General features: G+C 23.9%; 1 protein-coding gene across 2 annotated transcripts in view; it reads right to left on the bottom strand.

The window, feature by feature from the left end:
* LOC107444120 (homeobox protein Hox-D4a) overlaps positions 1 to 11,674 on the bottom strand; it is a 232,196-nt gene that overhangs the window by 163,180 nt on the left and 57,342 nt on the right. The gene's annotated exons all lie outside the window — the stretch shown is intronic.

The following is an 11,674-nucleotide window of genomic DNA, read 5'->3' as shown; positions in this document are numbered from 1 at the left end:
GAATTAAAAATAATAAGGAATTATTTCAGCTGTAATAATATATTTGTTACCAGAAATATTAAAATAAGGAAAAATAAAAATAAAATAAGGAATTAAAATTTTCTATTTTTAAGACATAATTTTAATCTCTTCACACTATAATACAACTATAAATATTATAACAAGACACATTTTCATTTTTTCTTCCTTTGCTATACAAAAATTATTTATGAATAAGTTCCATCAAATTTTATTAGGGAAATATAATTAAAATTACGATAATGTTGCTTTTAAAACAATAAATTGAGTAATAAATTGTAATAAAAATTTAAATATGCCCTTCAAGAAAATAAATAAAACAAATTTTTGCACCATAAATCATTCAGCAAATTACAATTACATTTTCTTTATGACTATACATAATTTTGCATGTTACCATACATATTTACAAAACATGAGTTACTTTTAAAACTTGATTTTTAAATTTCCGGATGCATTAATCAATTTCAATTCAAAACGTATAGTTGACTAATTTTTAATGCTGTATAATTAATATATTTTCCCTCAAATTTAAAAAAAATTACGAATAGGTTTCCAGATTCTTTCAAAAGTTAAGTGCCATGTTTATGTCCAAAAATATTTGTTTTTATTAATTGAAAGAAAATTTGTTTTAAACTAATATCGGCAATACAAATCTGCAATACAAATCTCAAATGTCAACTTCATACATTCCAAATTTAATAAATAAAATAAAAAAATCGCATCTTTTTTCTGTTACTATGCTGAAGAATCATTTTTACCAATAATTTAATTTCAGCAATTCAAATCCGACTCACAATTTTCAAAGTAAATAAGAAATTCAAATATAATCTAGAAATATTTCTAAAGATTAAATAGTATTAAAATCGATAATTCGCAATATACAGGAAAACCATTAGTATTTTTCTTAAAATACGTTATTTTTATCAACGTAAATATTATTATTTTTTTTTATTTGTTTATTTATTTATTTATTTTTTTAAAAAAAATAGGTTTTATTTTGTCATAGTCAGAAAATTGAAATGAAAGAGCATTAAATGTTTTCAGCTCTTCCCGATAGATGTCACCACTGAACTCTCTCCAAATAACGCTGAAGAAGTTTTCTGATAAAAACTTTCCGTTACACCGGATAAGTAATTTGTTTGAGGAATTGATGCCGTGAAAAAAATCAACATGAATTATTTATCAGTCATAACTCAATAGAAATATTATTTATTTTAAAACATTTATGCTTTTTTGGCTATTAAAATGCATTTTACTTTATTAACACTATTAATATTTTTCATTTACAGCAAACAAAGAGAGAAAAAAAACAGAGACAATGAAATTAAAAATATAATATTTACATATTTCGTAGCTTAAAATTTTAAAATATCTTTTTTTTTAAAAGATGTGTATAGATTTTAGATATTATTTAATGATAAGAGTGCATCTAAACAGCATTAATAAAGCCATCATATATAAAAAATTTCGAGAGAAAAAAAATTTGAAAGTGCTTATTACTTTTAATATTCTATTTATTGACATTTTGCTAGCAATAAAGAGAGATACTTTTTTTATAAGCTTAATTTTTTAAATCATCATATTTGCTATCATTGTCGCACCGAAAAAGATTACATTAGTTTATTGATTATTATGAATACTGCAATTTTTATGATTCTCTTAAGTAAATAAATGACCAAAGTAGTTAAAAAAGAAAAAAACTGCCAAAAGTAATTAAAAAAAGAAATGTCCAAATATTTTCATTTTTGACAGGCGAATGAATATTTTTTCTTCAATTTTCTAAATTTGTTTAAATTCAAAATATTTTTTTAAAGATCATAAAGAAAAATAAAAAAAAATACATAGAGCAGTGTTAATTCGGAGTCATCATATCAAAATATTTGTTAAATTAAACTTCTTTTGTAAATTAAATTAAAGTTTCGTCAATTATTCATTTAAAATTTAAACATTTAATTAATAATTTTAGATTGTATGCAATGAAAATATTTTATTTTTTCATCCTTTCCATTTTTTCATTCTTTCACAAGAAATTTCTTATTATAGTTAAATAATAAAAAAAGAAGTTTCGCTGATTAAATAAGCTATTTCATAACGTAAAACCGAGGGTAATCAGTTTAACAACAAAAAATAAAAAATAGTTTTTATTTGACGCACGTTTTTTATTTATTTATTTTCTATTTTTCGTCGAAAATTTCTGGTAAAAAACTTCGTCCAACATAAACGTAACCATTTCATTAAAAATTATCCAAAATTATAAAAATTACTTTTAAATAACAAAAAGGCTGTTTTTTTAAATATTTTTTCACTTATTATTTTTATTTTCTTAAAATTATGAGTAGTCATAGCAAATACGTTATGCATAAAATTTTGTTTTCCAATGAAACTGAGCATGAAAAATCAAAAATTAGATTTAAATTTGGCTTCATTAAGAGTTTTATTTTTGTCTATTCCTTGTTAAATGCTAGTCTATTTATGCACAGAGAAATAAAAGTTTGGTTGCAAAAATTTGGTTAACTACCAGAATATCGTTGATGAAAATACCAAAAAGCTCAGTATTTTTTGGTTTGGTAATGGTTGTGCTTTGTAATGGTTTCGGTAACATTAACAATAAAATATGGTTTTAAAATATGTAATAAAATTTGGTAAAAGTGGTAAAACTTAGTAATTTTATCACTACCATAGAACATGACTTAAAATCTATTTATTCGGTTAAATTTACTTTTCTGCTTCATCTTTTGTACTAAAATTGCGGTAATGAGAACTATAATTTTGAATAGCTGAATTTATTGTAAACCGTTACCATATGAACTGAAAAATTACCAATTGATTGGTACCGAATTTTTTGGTTTCATTAACAAGAATCTTTTTTGACCAGAAATGTCATTAACTAGAATTGTTTTTCGACGTGTGAGGGAAAATATGCAAATAATGATAATCTAAATTAATTAACTGAAAATAAAGTTCATTTAATTAGATTAATTTCCCGGTTTCAGAACATATTCTTTTTACCAAGAAACATTTTATGATATATGTGAAAAAAAAATTTTCATTATTCAGAACAAAAGGATAACTGCATGGCACATAACTTAACTTGGTATCCTATAGAGCTTTTTCACCATTTCGTCTCATATGAAATTAATTAGTAACTGTCATATTAAAAAAATTTAAAAAAATATGTGTTGTAATTATATAACTATACCTATCCTAGTACAAAATTTCGATAGATTTTCCCATAATCATGTAATTATAATATCTACATTTTCTACCAGAATGAAAAAAACTTATATAAATTTTTATCTGAATTAGCTTTAACATCGTACATACTCTTATCATATAACGCCCAAAATATCGATTATAACGGCCATTTTCCCTGCTTAAACACAAATATGAAAATCTTTTTCGTTGTATAGAAAATGTATTTTTTCGTTATGCGATGCAAAATAATAAAAATAATTGCGGACAACATGAAACAAATTTTCCGGTTGGTATATTAGACCATTTTTAATCTAAACTAGCAATAGCATCGAACATTTTCTAGACGTTTAAGGATTAAAAGGGCATTTGTTCTTTAAAAGTAGCAAAATCAATACCTGGTTAATAAAAAACTCATGAAATGTTTTGTTGGAAACGATTTATATTGGTCAAAATGGATGGCTGGCTATCATGGATGCAGACGACCTTGTATGATTCGTCATAAAACACACCTACCATAGAACGAACAGAAATTTTTTTTAAAGGGAGATATCGGCCCATAGGGGGCCGTATCCAATTCCGAACTAGAAATCTGAGCATATTTTACCGGCTGTGATGCATGCAAATATATACTAAGTGCATTTATATATATATATATACATATATATATATATATAGCTCAGTTTAAGCTTCTTGTTTGCTGAACAGAAATGATCATAAAGCGATAGAAATATATGGAATATTCATATTGCGAATAAAAAGAAGAAAATAAAACGTTACTATTAAAATAAATGCTAATTTCACTCTTAGTTCTTAAGTAAAATACATAGTTATAAGTGAATCCGCGCAATTATATATGTCCATAAAAAATAGAGTGTTTTTAAACTTATGAATAATTTTTATGTACCTTTCAATTTTATATAATTAACGATCGCTTAATATAAAATGTATACAGATAAGACAAAGATATTTATACCTAGTGGAAATCCACTATATAATTAATATATAATAAAAAATAACGCCATATAATAAAATAATATGCATTTTTTCCAATAGTAATAACCGAAATTAAATTGAACTTCAAAGATATTTTAATAGATGGATGAAAAAATAATATATTATGTCAGCTATTTATTGTGCAACGTTTCAAAACCTCTTTATTTAGTTTTCTTCACTTATTTCTTTTACAAAATATACTTCTTATTACATTTTTGCTTTTGTAAAATAAATTTTTTTTTTTACTTCTTGTTAAGTATTCTAAGATTTCTTTAAAAGACTCCAATTTCTTTTCATAAGAGTAGTATATCATATTCATAAAATACATAAATTAATAAATAAAATGTAGCAATATCTGAAGCAAAATTGGAATTAGAAACATTTTTACATTAAATTATTTGAATAAAATTAAAAAAAATATGTTCAACTAAAGTGCTTTATAAGAATAATATGTCCAAACACGAAAAGAGAAATTGAAGATAAACTAAAATATTTTTATTGAACAATGTTCCTCATTTTTCTTTTCAGAGTGAAATAAATTATATAATATTATTTGTAATAATATTATGTATATACATATATATATATATCGCTATTATCTATATTATCACTATTATCTATATTATATAATAATTATGTAATAATAGATAATAATGACAATAGCCTCGTCAAAATAACTTGAGAAATTTTGTCTCTCAAGTCCTACCATAATTTTTTATCATCATAATAATGTCAATTTTCAGATATGGTATACTATCACAAATCGAAATTCTACTTTAAAAAGTATAAAGAAATGTTTTATCCTCAATTCACACTGATAGCAACACGAATCATGTTTGATTGAAAGTAAGGTATACTACGACATAATAATGTCAATAATCACATAAGGAATAAATCGAAATTACAGGGATAAAATACCTTCAATTCACACTGATAACAATCAGAATCATTCTTGATTTATTTGGAAGTATGGTATACTATCACATAATAACGCTAATTATCAGATTATAGACAAATCGAAATTTCACATTAGCAGGAATAAAATTATCAAAATTTAATATCAAGTACATTGAGACATTAATCAGCATTTAGAGAAAATATCAAATAATAATTAGCAAGTATAATCAATAAATGATGTAAAGTTTAAGGAATTCTGAGAATGCTATAGCTATTAATGGTTTGGGACTTACCTATAAAGTATTTAACAGCATTAAAACATGTTTATAGATAATTATATTTATTTTTATTTAATTCATTTAATTTTTAAACATTTATTTTCAGAAAGGCACTGGAAGAACAAAAGTTCAAATCCAAATTTTATGATGATAAAAATCTATTATAAATTTAAAAAATCAATAATAATAAATTATTCTTATAAAAATTCTATTAATATTTACTAATGAACCTTCTAAATTGATAGCTAAACGCAATCTCAGTGAGAACAATTATCTACATATAATTCATTGACTTCAACAAATGCTTCGGATTTCTAAATAAGCAACATAGTTATTGGAAAATAATATTTAGCTTGTATAGATAATTATTATTATTTAAATTTACTTAAAGATTGAAGATAAAAAAAATAGTTATCTTTCAGGAAATGAAATCTAATTTTACAAAACTGTTTTGCCACATTTTTAAAATAAAATTTGATAAAACGTATATTTTCAACAGATAATATTTGGTTTTCATTTTTAATCATTATATTTGTTATTTTTTTAATAACTAAAAGACAAAATATAAAAAAATAAATATACCTTCCAGGAAATAATAATTTCACAGGCAAGTTTAATTTTTTTCTTTTTCACAATTTAAAAATAGTTATTTATACAATTATTAAAAACGTATAATTTAAACAGATATTATTTAGCTTTTATTTATAATTATTATTATTTGTTTCTTTTTTTTATTCAATTTAATAAAAGAGAAAGATAAAAAATAAAAAGATCTTCTGGAAAACGAAAAATTGTTTTACAGACCTATTTAATTTCTCTACTGTCAAATTTTGAAACTAGTTATTTAAGCAAATACTTAAAAACGTATAATTTAAAAGGATAATATTTAGCCTTTATATATAATTATTATTATTTCTTTTTTTAATTTCATCAAAAAAGAAAGATAAAGGAAATAAGAGTATCCTCCGAGAGTAGAAAAATAATTTTACAGATAAGTTAATTTTTATTTACTTTCACACTTTAAAAATAGTTATTTAGGCATATACATAAGAACGTATAACTAAACAGATAATATTCAGCCTTTATTTAAAATTAGTAATCTTTTTCAAAAAAAAAAAATTAATTAAAAAAAAGATAAAAGAAAAGAAAATTACTTTCCGGGAATTAAAAAGAATTTTATAGACTCGTTTAATTTCTTAATTTTTACATTTTAAAAATAGTTTCTTAATCATACCTAAAAACGTATAATTTAAACACATGATATTTATCATTTATATAAAATTATTATTTTTTCAAATTTAGTAAAAGGAAAAAGACTAAAAAAAAAAAAGAAAAAATATCTTCCAGGCAAAGAAGAATAATTTTACAGACCTGTGTAATTCCTTATTCTCACATTTTAAAACTAGTTATTTAAGCAAATACTTAAAAAACATATAATTTTTAACGAAAAAAGAAAAAAAAACTCCATCATCTTCTTTAAAACGCCTGAATAACAATTTTGATCCGACCGATTTAAGCTAGATGCGCTTGAAACTATAAATCGTATTAAAGGAAACCGGTTCTTTATATTGGCTATCTCCAGACCTAACAACCATTAATTTTGCATGTGATTATATGTTTCTTTTCCCTAACCCCTATTATATGCATGGTTGTGATCAGAAGTAATTTCATCCTTTAATTTTAACCCATGAAGTTCAGGACCTATAGACGTTATTGCATAGACAAAACCGACATTCGTGTCGGTGAATTACTTTGTATGTTGTTTCAATTTTTACTGATCGACTTCCAGATGTTAACTCTACCGAAATCATAATACAACTGATAAAACTAAGAGCCACGAGGTCTGATAGAGGTGTGTCACGCACAATGAACTCCACCCATTAGTTTTCTTTCAACCAATAAGCTACTTCAATGTGTTTTCAAACCAGATGACACAAATACATTACTAATGAGTTAATACACCAGTACAGAAAGGGGACTATTTAAAAGTAATCACTACAAATTTATAGGTGTTAAATAAAGCTGATTACTGTCAAATAATTTTGTTCGCGCGGGTTACTTTATTTTGTTTGCTTGTCTTTTTTTTTTTTTTTTTTTTTTTGCATTTTGTTATGCGTTTTCTTTCTATTTATTTATTTTTATTATCTTGAATTATTTTTCATTTTCATTCATTTTTTTTATTAGTAAAAATCTGAAGGATATTAGATATTAACATTCAAAATCAAATTAATACTTGATGAAAATTTTTAACTGAGGAAAAATAATAATTAATACATATTTTTAACATAAGTATTGTTTAATAATTTTTTATGATACATAAATTATGAAAATAAATTTCGGCACTTACGTATTATCCGGTCGAGCGTTTTGGCCAACATTTCGGTATGTTCCAAATTTGCTTTTACACAGTAATTAATCATAAAGAAATTAATAAATACAAATTACACCTCTTGCATGCAAGATTGAGAAAATATTTAAATTTGAGCGACTTCCAAATTTATTTTCAGGTTTGGTAAAAATGGTAGACAGGATAATAAGTAAATACCTAAATTTCTTTAAATTTATTTGTCCTTTCATTGCGCTTGCTAGTAATTTTTTTATTTACGTGTTATACATTTCATTCAGTTGCCATTTCTTTTTGTTTATTAGACCTTTAATTTTGTTTGATCTTTATTTTGTTTATTTGTAATTTGTCTTAGCTTATTTGTTTTCAACATAATCATAACTAATGAGACAACACTCGCCATCTTGGACCTTTTAATTTTCATTTTCTTGATATTTATTTCTATTTAATAAGCTTCCAAAGCTTATTCCCTCAAAACATAAAAGCAATCAAATTATGTGATTTGAGTGAGAAACTCGAATTATTGAATTACTCAAATTCCTGAATGTCAGTTTTTCGAAATTTTAATTTGTTAGATTTTAAACTGATGAAAACAGATTTGGGTGATGCTAAAAAATACTTTTTTTAAAAAGATATTTGACGAAAATCTAAAAACGGACAAGTGAATAATATTTTACTACCTCTCAGAAACTGCTGATTTTAAAACTTAATTGGTAAATTCTTGTCAGAATTTTTTTTAAAGAAAAGTACCGTACGTTTAATATCTCAAATTTTAAATTAGCAATGGCCTTTTTTTATTTCCTCACGTGTATTGAAATATTTTGGGGAATAGAGTAGAAATCTAAAATCAGTGAAAATAAAACAAATAAACAAAGAGGATTAAAATCATATTTAGAATACCCCCTCCATATCTCTACCTCATCTACCTTTTGAGCCCTTTTAACTATCAGGATATTACTTGGTGAATATTTTTAATTTTATGATAAGCAAAATTAAGTATTTCTATTTATCATACTTTCTTTTAAATGAAATTTATAATGCCATTAATTTACAATAACTATAAAAAATATTGTAGGTACAGTTATTACTCTATTTAAGTAACTATTATTCTTTAAAACTCCTCGTATGAATGAGGTAAATAGAAGTAATTAACATTCGTTGAATTAAGTTCATTTTAAAAAAATTAATATTTTCGAGTTACAAGAATTTCAAGCTTAATTTTAATAAACTTATCACTTAAATAGTATGATGTATAATTTTCCCAAAAGAATTTGAATATTCTGTATTCTTGTGAAATAATTTAGTATGTAAATCAAGGAACCTTTCCTTTATTAGCCCGCCCACTTTCCGTAACATATATGTATATATATACATATACATATATATATATGTATATATATATATATGTATATATATATATATATAGATAGATAGATATAGATATATATATAGATATAGATATATATATATATATTCAAATGTATTATATTTATGAGGGTCAAATAACAATAGAGTAATCATGTGTTAAAATAGTCAGCGGGGAAAAAAAGTCAAAATTACATAAAAGAAATAATCCAAAAGTAAAGATTAGAAAATATAATATTTATCATGTTGCAGTAAGAAAATGATAAAATATGTTTTTATCCTCGAAAATTCATTAAATATCATTAAAACTCATAAAAGTTTAATATTATTGAAGCGCGAATTTTTATTCTTAATGATTTTTAAAAGTAAAAATTTGCAAGACAAAATTATTATTATTGCTTTATATTTTGATTATATGATTCTAATTGTAAATTCATTTTTAATGATTAAGCCAATTCTATTCTTTCTAATCACATAAATTTTTAGAAACTAACTACCCCAATTCTCTCAACTGAAGTATAACATTTAAGTGCTTCCAGTAAAAAAAAAAAAATTTTTCTTCTTGAGAACAACTCCTTTTACTATACACAAATTACTCGAATACAATGACTATTTTTAAGAAAAATACCAAGGCTTTATAATCAACGAAAAGTTTTGTTTTGAAGTTCTAAAATTTACTGAAATAGATTTTAACCAATTTTATATTTGCCTATCCTCAGTAAAAAAAAAAAAAAAAAAAAAAAAAAAGAAATCCCGAAACATTCTGAATATTTCTGAAACCTCTGAAACTGAATCAGGTTCAATGTGATTAAGTTTCTAACTTTTCAAAGTAAAAGAAATGTTTCTCAATTTAAAGAAAACTTGCTATTAAATTAAATTTTCTGAGATTTTTGGAAAAATAATATATATATATATATATATATAGGTAGAACAGAAAATATTGGAAAATGTTTTTGTAATTTGTAAAAGATCCCCTCCTCACCACATCTACTTTCACTTAATTTCAATACATAATTGCTCATTCGAAAATAGAATCTTACAAACTTGCAAACGGAGGGAACAAGAAAAATATAAGGGGTGGAAAGAATAACAGTGGAAAGGTTTTGAGGAGGAGTTTCGAAATCTATTAAAATGCTTGCTAGAGAACAGCAGTATTTACTTTTAACACTTAATAAATATTTTTGTCACGAATCTAATTAGAAATAAGGAACTATAAAAAAAAATATTTTTCATTGCCAAAAAAACTATTTGCGTTTTTATTTGCGTGATTGCTATTATTAATAAAAAAAGGCTTTTTTATTTAGAGTGATTGACCAATTCAATTATCTCAATTAAACAATTTTCATTGGATAATAGACATGAGTCATTGTTCCATAAAAAAAGTTGAATATTCTAGTAGCACAATTAGTAAATATCTAATCAGCTATAGATTTTAGCAGAAAGTAATAATAAAACAAATTAAAAATAATAATAATAATAAAAGCAAAGGAAAGAAAGAAATTCGAATTGTTTACTTCTATTGAAAAGAATTATTTTATAAAGATCTATAAGTTGTGAATTTTTACAGTAATAATAAGTAAGAAGAATAATCAAGTAAGTTTACGGTTAATGTTAACTTAAATGTATTTTTTATGAGTAATATTAATTTAACGTAAAACTTATTTCAATTTAACGCAATCAACATGCTTTACCCAACTGCAGAAATTTTTTTGCTCCTAAAATTATAAAAATTTATTTACATTTGTTGTTACTTTTTTAAGGGTATTTTAAGGCTACGATGCTCAAAAAAAAAATTTATTTATAAATGAAACATCTAGAAAAAGAAAGTGTCGTGTTAAGAAAATCTTTTCTTTAAAAGAGCTTTTCTCAAAATTTGTTTTCGTTTTCCAGTGAAATTTTTCGCTGATCTTATGTATTTTAAAAAGATTAAATTTGGTTTCTTTTTATAGCATTACCATCATTCATTTGTCGGTAAATAATACCAAAATTTATTCAGTTTTTTTCTCATTTTTTTTATTAATTGCATTTTTAAACAAAAATGTTTTACAGTTTAATATAATCTGAAATGGATTGTGCTTCCTTAAAAAAAAAGTAATTTTAGTTGAGTGTAATATTTAGTTTTATGTCACTGATGACATATTTTGTGTAAAATTAACAAAGAATTGATGCCTATAAATATTAGTGCACGCAAAATATTTTAAATGAAGAATTGCCCAATTCATATAAAATGAAAGTATCTGGAAGAAATCGATGAAGAAAAATTAAAATAAATACGGTACATTTTAACGTGAAATATATTTTTACTGTAAAATTTAATGAAACAAAAAAAAAATTATATGGCGTAATTTTTACAATAGGGATCAGGGGATAGAGCGTTCGCATTCCAATGAGGTGAACCGGGGTTTGATCCCGGCGATGGCTGGTCGATACGAATTCCGCATTCGACTTACACCGACCACAGTGCTGACGTAAAATATCCTCAGTGGTAGACGGATCATGGGTTATAGTCCCCTTGCCGTCCGGCTAACCGTGAGAGGTTCTCGTGGTCTTCCACTCCATGTTACGCAAATGCGGGAAAGTT

The sequence above is a fragment of the Parasteatoda tepidariorum genome, chromosome 12 (genome assembly GCF_982258835.1).
Source record: "Parasteatoda tepidariorum strain Cologne lab strain chromosome 12, Ptep-v5.0, whole genome shotgun sequence".
NCBI lineage: Eukaryota > Metazoa > Arthropoda > Arachnida > Araneae > Theridiidae > Parasteatoda > Parasteatoda tepidariorum.
Note: the sequence above shows the minus strand (reverse complement) of the source record. Positions and strands in the feature narration are given on the sequence as shown.